General features: G+C 36.2%; 1 pseudogene across 1 annotated transcript; it reads right to left on the reverse strand.

The window, feature by feature from the left end:
• Nucleotides 1-1,944: 1,944 nt before the first annotated feature.
• LOC143604182 (E3 ubiquitin-protein ligase RFI2-like) lies at nucleotides 1,945-10,860 on the reverse strand (annotated as a pseudogene). Its single transcript, XR_013148237.1, has 6 exons — nucleotides 10,706-10,860; nucleotides 10,222-10,394; nucleotides 5,603-5,652; nucleotides 5,167-5,192; nucleotides 4,670-5,084; nucleotides 1,945-2,600 (listed from the first exon to the last, which is right to left on the reverse strand). The product of XR_013148237.1 is annotated as an E3 ubiquitin-protein ligase RFI2-like (transcript).
• Between the last annotated feature and the right edge of the window lie 877 nt (nucleotides 10,861-11,737).

The following is an 11,737-nucleotide window of genomic DNA, read 5'->3' on the forward strand; positions in this document are numbered from 1 at the left end:
TCAAGTATGGGATTGGCATCATGTGCATATACATAAGAGCAGTGTTCATTATTGAAACCAAACTAACCAGACCGACGGCTTGGTTTCAAGTTTTCGTAAAAGCTGAATTTTTGGTTCATAAACAGGTTAGATTTTGCTCATTCTATTTAACATGTGATAAAAAAAAGTAATAATTTGATAACCGAGCTCGACTTTTGAAAAAAAAATGTTCGAAACGAGCCAAACTCGAGCTCGAGCTATTGTAAGGCAAAACGAGCCAAGCTCGGGGTTTGGCTCATTTGCACCCTGAACATTTATTTGGCTCAAAATCATTAGGAACTAGGGTTCATAAGGTTCATTATTATTACTGATCTGCTGCTTATAAGTTTTGGTGAACACCATAATAGAATATACATGTTTAAACAAATCTCATACGGTATACAAGATTCATTTTTATAGTTTCTGCAAGGTATATGAACTTATATGTAGTCTTTTTGTTAGGACTCTGATCAACAGTGGAACCAATGACTACTCAAATTTCCTCTCAAGTCACCTTGTCAACGACACCACCTCATTCACAAGTGAACGCAGACCGCGATCTCACAACTTAGGCACACAATCATCTAATCATTAACCCATTTATTTGCATACTGCATAATTATTTTATTAAAAACATTTGAACTTTGTAGGGCCCACAACAAGATCATCACAAGAATCAACTCCCAATTTGGCTTCTTGGTTGACTCTTTAATTTATATATATTGTAATTATATATTATATATAATAGAATTTATCAAAGAACTTTGTATTTATTATATTTGATAATAATATCATACCCCATTTAATCCCTCGGTGCTTGGTGATGCTTTGCAATAGACTTTTGTAGTTTATTTTATCTATCTATACCAATATTTAACATTTACGATTGTATTTTATTCATCTATGCTAATATATAAAATTGTTAGTTTTAAATTAGATGTAAGAGACTTGATAATGATTTTAGTGTTAAAATTTGCTTCACTAGATGCAGCAGTCAAAAAGGAGAAGATACAAGCATTATGGTCAAACCACGTAGATGGGATAATTGAGATGTGTAAGGTTTATGGTAAAAACAGATCTCATCATAGTGAAATAGTATGCGGGTTTTTATTTTAAATTACTATGTTTATGAGTGATAATTTTTTTATTTGTGTGTTTGTTATTATCTAATGATATCTACAAGGCTTATGACAAAAAAGAAGACCATGTTACGAATAATAAAACTAACAGACGTACCATACAATATATCATAAGAGAACAGAGAAACTAAATAATACGATTAACGTGTTTTAAGTTGTCGTCGTCGCCGCGTCGCGCGGGTTCCATACTAGTGTCAGAGACGATAAAGATGTGTGATAATTACATTGGTGTAAACGTTAGTTACAATATGTAATAAGTCGATTAGGTGTGTAAAAAAGTATTGTAATGTTTTTACGTACATGTAACCTACGTATTACATATATACGTAAACAAAAAAGGTTCAAAAAAAATTTATAACGTTAAATTCTTTCAAGTTCTTAAAACTCAAAACGACTCTCAAAATAAATCAAACAAACAAGCCATGATGCCTGGAAAATGTAATGGTTGGTACTTCAAAAGTGTCATAAAACAAAAGAATGCACGAGTTCGAATTAATAACCTTTTGGCTCGATGGTTCAACCCACCTTCGTGACCAAGTAATAACTAGTTGCGCCACATATCACAAATTTATAAAGCCAAATTCCTTTTTCTCCACCTCTCGTGTATCACCTTTTAAATATAACTTAAATTACCAACAAATATGTAATTTCAATCAAAGTTTTATCGTTTGTACGTCTTCATTACCAACTGTTATTTTCTTTATTCATCCTATATAGTTTAACTACCTAGTAGTAGATGTAACATAACAATAAATTTTCCTATTATATTTTAGTTAGCTTAACAATAAAGGTTATTATATATCTCCAAGCCAAAATCCATGACACAAACCAATCAACAAAGCAGCAAATGGACTCATTTCAAGGCCATTCAACAGTATCAAGCCTGACACTAAAGCTTCCAACTGTTAGAACACATACATTCTTAAAAACACTTCACCAAATAAGTTTTCTCATCATACTTGTTGGTTCATGATATCAAAAGCAGCCGAATAAAGCCTTTTAACTTACGACCGATAATGACCTTGAGATGGAGCCCTATCTGAACCATGCCTCACTCGAAAGCCGCCGCCACTGCCACCACCACCATGGTGAAAACCCCACCCCAGCCCTAAATATGGGTCCCGTTCCCATGTATGGTGGAATGGATTTGGCATCGAGCTTTCGGCTTCTTGAAAGCCAGATCTAGTTGTTGATGGCCCGGATGTTGGGAGGTAATAAACGCCACCTCCATGGATTGGGTCTGATGACGAGCCCACTTGACCCATGTGTGCCTGGTTGGATCTTCGTGATCCGGATATTATAGGCGTGCGTGAGCCCGGTAAACTGCTGGGTTGCTGAAAATAAGCCTGAAGAGCTTGGGCTCGCTCACGGGCCCGTGCAGCACTCCCCGGGTGAGGATGGATCATTGAAGACCCAACCGAGCTAGGAACTCTGGCACCAGAACTGCACAAAGTATTTAAAAGATCATTTAGAAAGTATGAAAATATAATAAAAGATATTGGAAAACTTTACACGCCTTAATAGGTGGCAAGATGTACGTGTTATTCAACACGAGTCAAAATAGGAATGACCAATTTTGTACAGAGTACTAGTGCCATAGCAAACCGGTATGGACCGACCACAATTGATACCGGTATTTGTTTTTCATGTTTTTAGAATCGGTATCACTCGGTTACGGTATTTTGTATTTTCAACTGTACTCGTACTAACCGATACCGAACAGATAAAACAAGGTTTACACTTTACCTCGTTTTCAGTATTGCTATTGTTCGATACCAGTTTGGTACCTACAGGTCAAAACAAGGTTGGTTTCAGTTTACCCACACTTTCTAGATTTTTTAAGATAATCAATCAATCAATCAATCAATCAATCAATCATGCCCAGTAAAATCCCACCGACAGCAAAGCTATAAGTAGGGTCTGGGGAGGGTGGGATGTAGGCACACCGTACCTCTATCCAAAGGAATAAAGAGGTGGCTTCCAGAGAGACCCTCGGCTCTAAGTACATGTGTATGAAGCAAAATAAAGGAAATCAAAGTTTAACAGTTATATAAAAACTCCTACTAATTATAATAATATTAATAATAAGATCACAGTTTAACAGCTATATAAAAGCTAATAATAATAATAATAATAATAATAATAATAATAATAATATATGTAAGGGAAATACCATTATGGTATGTGACCTAAATAAGTTAAGTCTAAGCCCTAAGGTATTCAATTCTCTCTAAAAATCCTTAACTTTAATTCTACTTCTCCACGAATTCCTATCCTCAACCATGTCCTCGGAGAGGTTTAGGTCTATCAAATCATGCCTAATCCTCTCATCCCAAGTCAATTTCGGTCGTCCTCTACCCCTCCTCCCCTCTATAGTAATGTTTTCTACGGATCTAACAGGATTCGTCGTCTGTCTTCTCTTTACATGTCCAAACCATCTCAATCTCCACTCTCTTATCTTGTCTGCTATGTTCGTCACCCCTAATCTCTCGCGAAACACAACGTTTCTTATTCGGTCTAGCCTTGTGTGCCCACACATCCAACGTAGCATTCTCATTTCTGCTACCTCCATCTTCCGCACTTGTGCCTTCTTGATGGCCCAACAATCTGTTCCATATAGCATTGCAGGTCTAACTGCCACCCTATAGAATTTTCCCTTTAGTTTAGTCGGGAAACTCTTGTCGCACAATATACCTGTGGCTGCTTTCCATCTACACCATCCTACCTGAACTCAGTGGGTCACATCACTGTCTAATTCCCCATCGCTCTGTACAAATGATCCTAAATACTTGAACTTCGTTACCTGCGGGACCACCTGCCCTTCAATTGTGATCTGTGCGTCTTCATTGTCGTTTATCCCACCAAAATCACAGTGGAGGTACTCCGTCTTAGATCGGCTAATCTTTAAACCTTTTGTACTCCTCAAGCCTCATGTTTAGATCTTGTTTTTTCTCAGCAAGTAACACAATATCGTCTGCGAACATCATACACCACGGGAGAGTCCCCTGAATCGACTTTGACAACTCATCCAAGACTACTGCAAAAAGAAACGGGCTCAACGCTGACCCCTGGTGAAGACCTACCTCTACAGGAAAGAAATCAGTATCCCCCACTGGCGCACGGACACTTGTTTCACTCCTGGTATACATATCCATAATTATTAATGCGACAGTATAAATCTTTAAAAATCAGTATCCCCCACTACCTCTACAGGAAAGAAATAAGATTTTTTAAGATAATAAATGTCCTAATTTAATTACAAAATAATTATTAATGCGACAGTATAAATCTTTAAAAAAACATGTGTATGTATTATAACCTACACATGATTAAATTTCTGGAGAGATGCATAAACAATGCATTTCAACCATTTTCTTATATTTAAAAAAGATTGAAAAAATTAATGATTTTCTTGCTCTACGTGTTCTCACAAATCGTGTTCTGCCCGAAACAAACCCCTTTATATGTATATGTATGTACACATATTTAAACGACAACCAAGTATGTTTTACCTTTGGCCAACAAGAAAGGGGTGCACATAAGAGCCTGATCTTGGAAAATCAGCAATATTCCTAACCGGCCTTCGGGGCATAACAGACGGCATAGACGGTTGATCCGCACCACCTACACGGTTATTTGATGGAGAAAAAAGGGTAGAGTGATAGCGTACATCCATGGTGGGCAAAGCATAAGAATTTGGCATCTCACTAGATGCTGATTGGCTGCTATTCCACTGATTATTATTATTATTATTGTATGTAGTAGTAGTAGTAGTAGGACCATCAGCAACACTCGCACTGGAAGTTGTGGATGATGAAGACGGGTGAACCGGTTGAACATATGCAAAATATGGACATAGATGAGCGGTGGATGATACGGTTGCTGCATGTTCTGTAAAAATTGCATGCTGTCCAAGAAGATCATGGTCTGGATAATTGGAGAACAATAGTTAAGTTAGTCCCAGTAATTCGTTACAAGTGGATTTTGGTCAGAAGTATAAAAATCTTACATGCAGTTGTTGGGAATTCCCCTTCACTGCAAAATAAAAGGAAAATGATATAAAAATAAGCAACACATAATACTGAAATTGCCACAAGAAACAAAAGAAAGATATTAAAAATAAAAGCAGGATAACAGGACGGAGTATATACACCATTCGAGATAATTATGATAAATTATTTCCACAAAAAAATACTAAACCTTGCAAAATGCAATTTCTTTTTTATTTTAACAAAAGAAAGATATTAAAAATAAAAGCAGGATATTGAAACGAAGTTTATCTACTATTTGAGATAATTATAATAAATGATATCGATAAAAATATATTAAACCTCGCAATATGCAATTTTTTTATTGTATATTTCCGTCCCATATTTTCTGAAAGAAATATTATAGATTTTGATCAAACAAAATCACATATGGTAAAAAGAAGATCGTGTGCTTACTCAAAAGAAGCAGCGATTCGAGTAAATCCACCAAATGGGCACCACATCGACTGCAATTATGAAAAGCAAGCATGAAGATTAATTTGTACATGGTACCAGGATAAGAGGTTATACAGAAGTATTTAACAAACAATGCATGTAAGTGTTCATAGCAATTGATGTCTTTCAATAAATTCACGTCCATTAGTCCATATCTGAAATTCTAATCCCTTATCGTGTTCCCCAAATGTTACACCCCAACATATACACAAAGTATGAGTACCAAAGACCTAGAAAAATGTGCATCTACTTATATCAATTCCGTTTCTTTACCTATAATCCATGTTAGCACAGTTGAGACTTGAAAGCAAAAAGCACAACTTGCTATCTACTATTTATGATCTTAGTTTTTCATGCGATAAATGATATGATATGGTACCCGGAGCCGAAGGTTGATGCATCATGTGAGCGAGGAACAAGGTATTTAAGCACATCTACCAACTCCAACAAATTTTCCTTGAGTTCCATTGCAACCAAAAAATCACCCACTTCTTGCATTGTCCAACTCCGAATACCATAACTTGTAACCATTGCACTTGGCTCCATTTTTTACCTAGTCTCCTAAAGGCAAGCCACCCGTACCCTACGCCTTTTAAGCATATCTACCAACAACTTAATACTAAGATTTCCAACATTCCAAGAAGCAAAACGCAAACTATAACCCTTTTCCTACCTTTACCTATACATCCTTCCGTGTATGTCAACCGCTAGTCACAAAATAAACCAAAGAGTAACAAATACACCATAGAACCCACAACATCTCAAAGATGGTACCCAAAAAGAAAAAAGCAATCGCCCACAGGCACCCAAAACGCCACACATCCCACACAATCACTTAATCGCACACAGATGCAAAATAGTTAAAAGCTTGAAAAGACAACAATGACTTAAAATCAGATCAGATAGTCGAACCAACGGTGAGAAAAAACCAATCATGAACGTTGAAGCACCAGTGAGCCAAGCTCAATTCCCTCTCACCATCTGAACCAGCAACTAGGTCTTTGTCTCGCCTTTATTTTGATTTGAAACACAAAACCAGACAGTCATTCCTGGGTCCAAAAGCCGAAATTCCGTGGGCTTAGATATGGATCGTCTGAATGAGTAACTAGAAAACCAAAGGTTGGTTCACCATATCTGGATTACCGAATAAACCGAAGCTTCCGATTTTTGGTTTTCGAGCAACCCATAATTAGCTTTCCTGTTTTGGCTTCCGAACAAAAATAAAGGTTCGACGCAGAACTACTTGGCAGTACAAACTTTGAAGGAGCTAATCTTTGTTTACTGATGGTTCAAAAATCATGATCGATTTTGTTTCACTATTGGTTCAAAATTCATATTTGTTTTTGAGTTATTTTGTGTGTGCTTGTGTGACTTTCGTGTGAAACTGGCTGACTGAGGAATAATGTGTGTTTTGTGAGCAAGGTATGAGCATTTGTGGTGTTTTTGGGTGCAACTATTTTCGCTCTCTCCTTTTTGGATACTATCTTTTAGACATTGCTGGTTCCTGCGATGTCTATGTTAGTTATCTTTTAGACATAAATGGAAGTTGTAACGATGCTACCTTGAGATTGTGTCTAGAGACAAGAAGTGCATGTAGGGGGGAAAAATGGGATATAGTTTGCATTTTGCATATTGAAATGTGGGGACCCTTAGTAGTAAGTTGTTAGGTTGGGTAGATGTGCTTAAAGGGTGTAGGATGGCTTGCCTTTAGAAGACTACGTGTATGGAAACGTTGAATGATATTAACAAGTTATGGTAATCGGAGGTAGATAATGCAAGAAATGGGGTGGGGTTTCTGGTTGCTAAGAAACTTAAGACAACGTGGTGGAGGTGAGAAGGTGCCACAAGTGGGACTAGGAACCATGAGAACATATATTTTTGGGATCATCTAGATGAAATTGTGGGGCCATACCTAAGAATGTAATAATGTATATCAAGGTGATTTTAATGGTCACATTAGCAAGAAGAGTGATGACTTTCCATCAGTGTATGAGGATTTGGATATGGAACTCAAAACAAGAGAGATAAGAGACCTTTATGACATCGCTTTGGCCCATGAAACGGCTATAATTAACTCGTTCTTTATGAAGAGGAAATCACATATATTACTTTTACTAGCGGGGGCACAACACCCAAATTGACCATTTATTGACGAGGAGAGGAGATCGTAGTTGGTAGAAGGACTGCTAGGTTATAACACAGGAGACAGTAGTGGCTCAACATTGACTATTGACTATTGGTGGTTAATATAGTCACGAAAAAGAAAGCTAGTCGATGGGAAGAGAAAAACTAAACCTGTAATTCAATGGGGTACTTTGAAGGGAGAAAAAGTTAGAATTTTCAGAGATAAAGTCATGATTTTCAAAGATAAAGTCCTCTCGACGGGTTGAGATAGACTGTGTAGGAACGCAAAACCAAATGTGAGAGGCTATGACAACCATTGTTACACACAACGCGAAGGAAACTCTTGGGATCACAATGGAAACAACCTATAGGCATAGGGAGTCATGATGGTTGAATGTATGTGCAAGGCAAGATAAGAAACAAGTGGACAAGCAAGAGAGTTCTTAGGAAGCAACGTTGAGGAGAAAAAAAGATTTAAAGAAAGAAGTAAAGAGACCAAACAGGAGGCAACAAAGGCAGTGTCTCAGGAACATAGCATATGAGGAAATGTACAAACGCTTTGCGACCAAGAAACGGGATCATGACATGTTTAAGATTGCAAAAATCTAAGAAGCAAAGGAGACAGGATCCAAGAGTCGTACAGTTAAACAATGATGAGAACATACGGGCTTTTGTGAAGGCACATGACTTCAACGTGAGATGGCAAACTTAATTTCATGATCTTTTCAACAGTTTTAGAAATCATTAACATGAAAGTCCAAACACCGCAAACCAACTGCGGCAACGAAATAGCTGGTTTTATCATAATATCACTGCAAAAGAGGTGAGAAAAGTTCTTTGGAAGATAGAAATAAATAAGGTTGTTGGTCCAAATACATCCTCATTAAAATGTGGAATTGTTTGGTAGAATAAGTACATTGGCTAACAAGTTTGTTCAATATTATCTTCAAAACCGGAACATGTCACATCAAGATTAATGTCTTAGTCCTCTACAAAAACAAAGAAAACACGCAATGTTGTGGTGGGGTAAACTCCTAAGTTATACCACGAAATTGCAGGAATAGGTTATCAAGGCGAGAATTAGACTGAAAATCATGTTGCAATGAACCAATATGAATTTGTGCTAGGACAATCTACTATAAAGAGACGATACACATTTGATGGTGATTGATGGAATAGTGAAGGGAAAGTAAACATGATTTGGAAAGTGTGCCTTGTCAAGTGATTTGAAATAGTCTTAATGTAAGAGTGATTTCAAAAAGATATATAGATTAATAGGAATATGCATGGTAGTGCTAAGACAAGAGCGAGAGCATAAATCCGCGCTGAATTCCTTTCATTTTGCAGCAGTCAAGGATGAGTTGTCGAAATCAATCTATAAAGTCATTTGGTGGTGCATGTTGTTTATAGATGATAGCAAGTTGGTAGCAAAGAGTAGACAGAACCTATAGATGATAACATGTTGTTTATAGATGATAACAAGTTGTTAAACTTGCACCTCTCCAAAGGCATGATCAGTGATAGAATTTCTTGAAGATGTCAAGTTTTTTTAAGTAGGGAGCATAGGGATGTCTTACCTTTGACAGTAGTTATTTTCTAGTTGTTCCGTTGCACGAGGTTAGACATTTTAGGTTAGGATGTTTAGGAAAACAACGGATGAAGGTTAGGACCTCTATAAGCTACTTACCTTTTAGGTTAAGATTGTTTAGGGAAACATCTTTTGTCTTTTCTCCTTCTACTAATATTTTTAGTTTTATCTCACTAATTAATGCTATCGATAGTTCACCACGTATTAGGAGTATTTTCCTTTTTGTTTCTTTTAGAAATACCTTACGCTATTCGTATTTGTATGCTGTAAAAAACAGAAAATAAGATCCTTATTGGTGTTATGAATTTCGCTGGAATAGCCTCTTCTCATCAACCCTAGACCCTACTTAACGAGTGGGATATTAATATTACAAGGTCTGTTTGTATGTATATTTATGATATGTTTTTATCATGTAATCAAAATATAGACAAATAACCTATATATACTATTTAATGTACAAATAACCTTTATGTACAACCTCCCTATGCAAAAAATATGCCTATGTACAAGAGGCACTCCCGATGTGTACGTCTCACAGTATTGACCTTCCCATCGCCTCAAAGAAGCAATAAACCTCTTGCCTATGCTTTGCGTCTATATGCGCTTTTTTAACTAAAAGTAAAATGAAGTAAAGTAGTAATATGTTTTATTTCAGAAGAAACATGTAAACAGGACACGGAAGATTCTGAAATCATTCTACTATTTACCATAATATAATCCAAATTAAGTTATTCGCTCTAAGATTTATACATTCTTGAAACACTTCCAAGCTTCCTAATAACTTATCAATTGTTTATAAGGTAACTTTATGAAAATAATATCAGAACTATTAGAAGAGGATTATAACTCTATAAAAGAGGTGTCTTACTGTGGTTTCAGTATAGCTTAGATCGTAGAGATCTTCATCATGAGCCCAGTCATCCATGATGAACTCAGGATTCGATCTACAACCATTTGCAAAAAGCCACTGGCCTTTCTCAATTTTCCTGCAGTTGGGACATTGCATCACTCCCTTGACATTAAATGCAGAGCCGATGCAATCTGCAACCAAATAAATAAATTATAATAATAACAGATTAGGGATACAAAGATGTATACAATATGGATTCATCAAATTACGTGTTTCTATACAAATTTCACAAACCAAGAAATCATATATGATATTAGATTCACTTCATACACATCTAGTATGGGCGTGACACCATTAAAACCAAACAGAACCACAAGGGTTTAGTGTACCCGGTAGAAAAAGAACACATGTTCAACAGTCGAATCCATCTTAAATACACCAAACCATAAGCAATCAATAACAAATTGAGTATACAATCAGGAGTAATGAATTCATAAATTACCTAGATGAAAGTGATGGCCACATTGAAGCTTGGGCCCAAGAGCGATGGCCGTTATCGGTGACAACATCGAGGCAAATCGAGCAGGAAACCGAGAGAGCAGCTTTGCTGGCAGCATCTGGATCATCATCAACGAGATCTGCAGCCTCCAACCCCATATAATAATAATAATAATCCCTAAGTAACTAACCCTAATTATGCGATGAAAGATTGTAATTCTTATAATAACAAAAGGGGGAAATGAAATGAAATTCGTTACTTGAGCGACAAAGAAAGAAATGAAGAATGAATCTTCTTTTTGTTTTGTTAAATTAATTTGGGGATGATAATATGTTAGGGTTTGTTTGTTCAGGTGCAATGGAACAAAATCACATGACAGAGAATTGAAGAGATGAATTGGAATTGGAATTGGAATTGGAATGGGAATTGAAGCTTAGCGTTAGCGTGCTCTCTCTCTCTCTCTCTCTCTCTCTCTCTCTTGGTCGTCGTAGTCGCTAGTTTTACGGCCGTTGGATTTGGTTCCGTACCAAATATCATAGATACATTATTTGACCGCTTGAAGATGATAAAGTTAGATGAGATGAGATGATGACACAAACACGTTAACTTCAACCCCCAACCCCTACGAAACTCATTAATTAATTATTAACTAATTAATGTTATATAAAACTTTTTCTTTCTTTTTTTCTACCGGTAAATAAAGTCTGGCTGTCCGGAGTAACTCAATAACAAAATGTGACTTCAAAAGCATGTAATCATAAAGCCCTTCATCTTTTGTGTAACATTCGTCAATTTTCGGACCCGAAAACCTTACTCGTTTAAAATTTTCGATGTGATTCAGTTAATTATACATATACCTATATGTTACATATTTCATACGTAATAGTTTTTCTTTCCTAAATTTATTTAATAATATTAATAATTATTAATATGTATATAAATAAAAATTATAACACTCATGATATTTTCTTTATTCAAATATCACATAAATAACATTATTGATGCATAACCAAAGTACATCATTTTAATCTAGTT

The sequence above is a fragment of the Bidens hawaiensis genome, unplaced genomic scaffold (assembly GCF_021521415.1).
Source record: "Bidens hawaiensis isolate Kalapana, Puna unplaced genomic scaffold, B.hawaiensis_p1.1 tig00064143_1, whole genome shotgun sequence".
NCBI lineage: Eukaryota > Viridiplantae > Streptophyta > Magnoliopsida > Asterales > Asteraceae > Bidens > Bidens hawaiensis.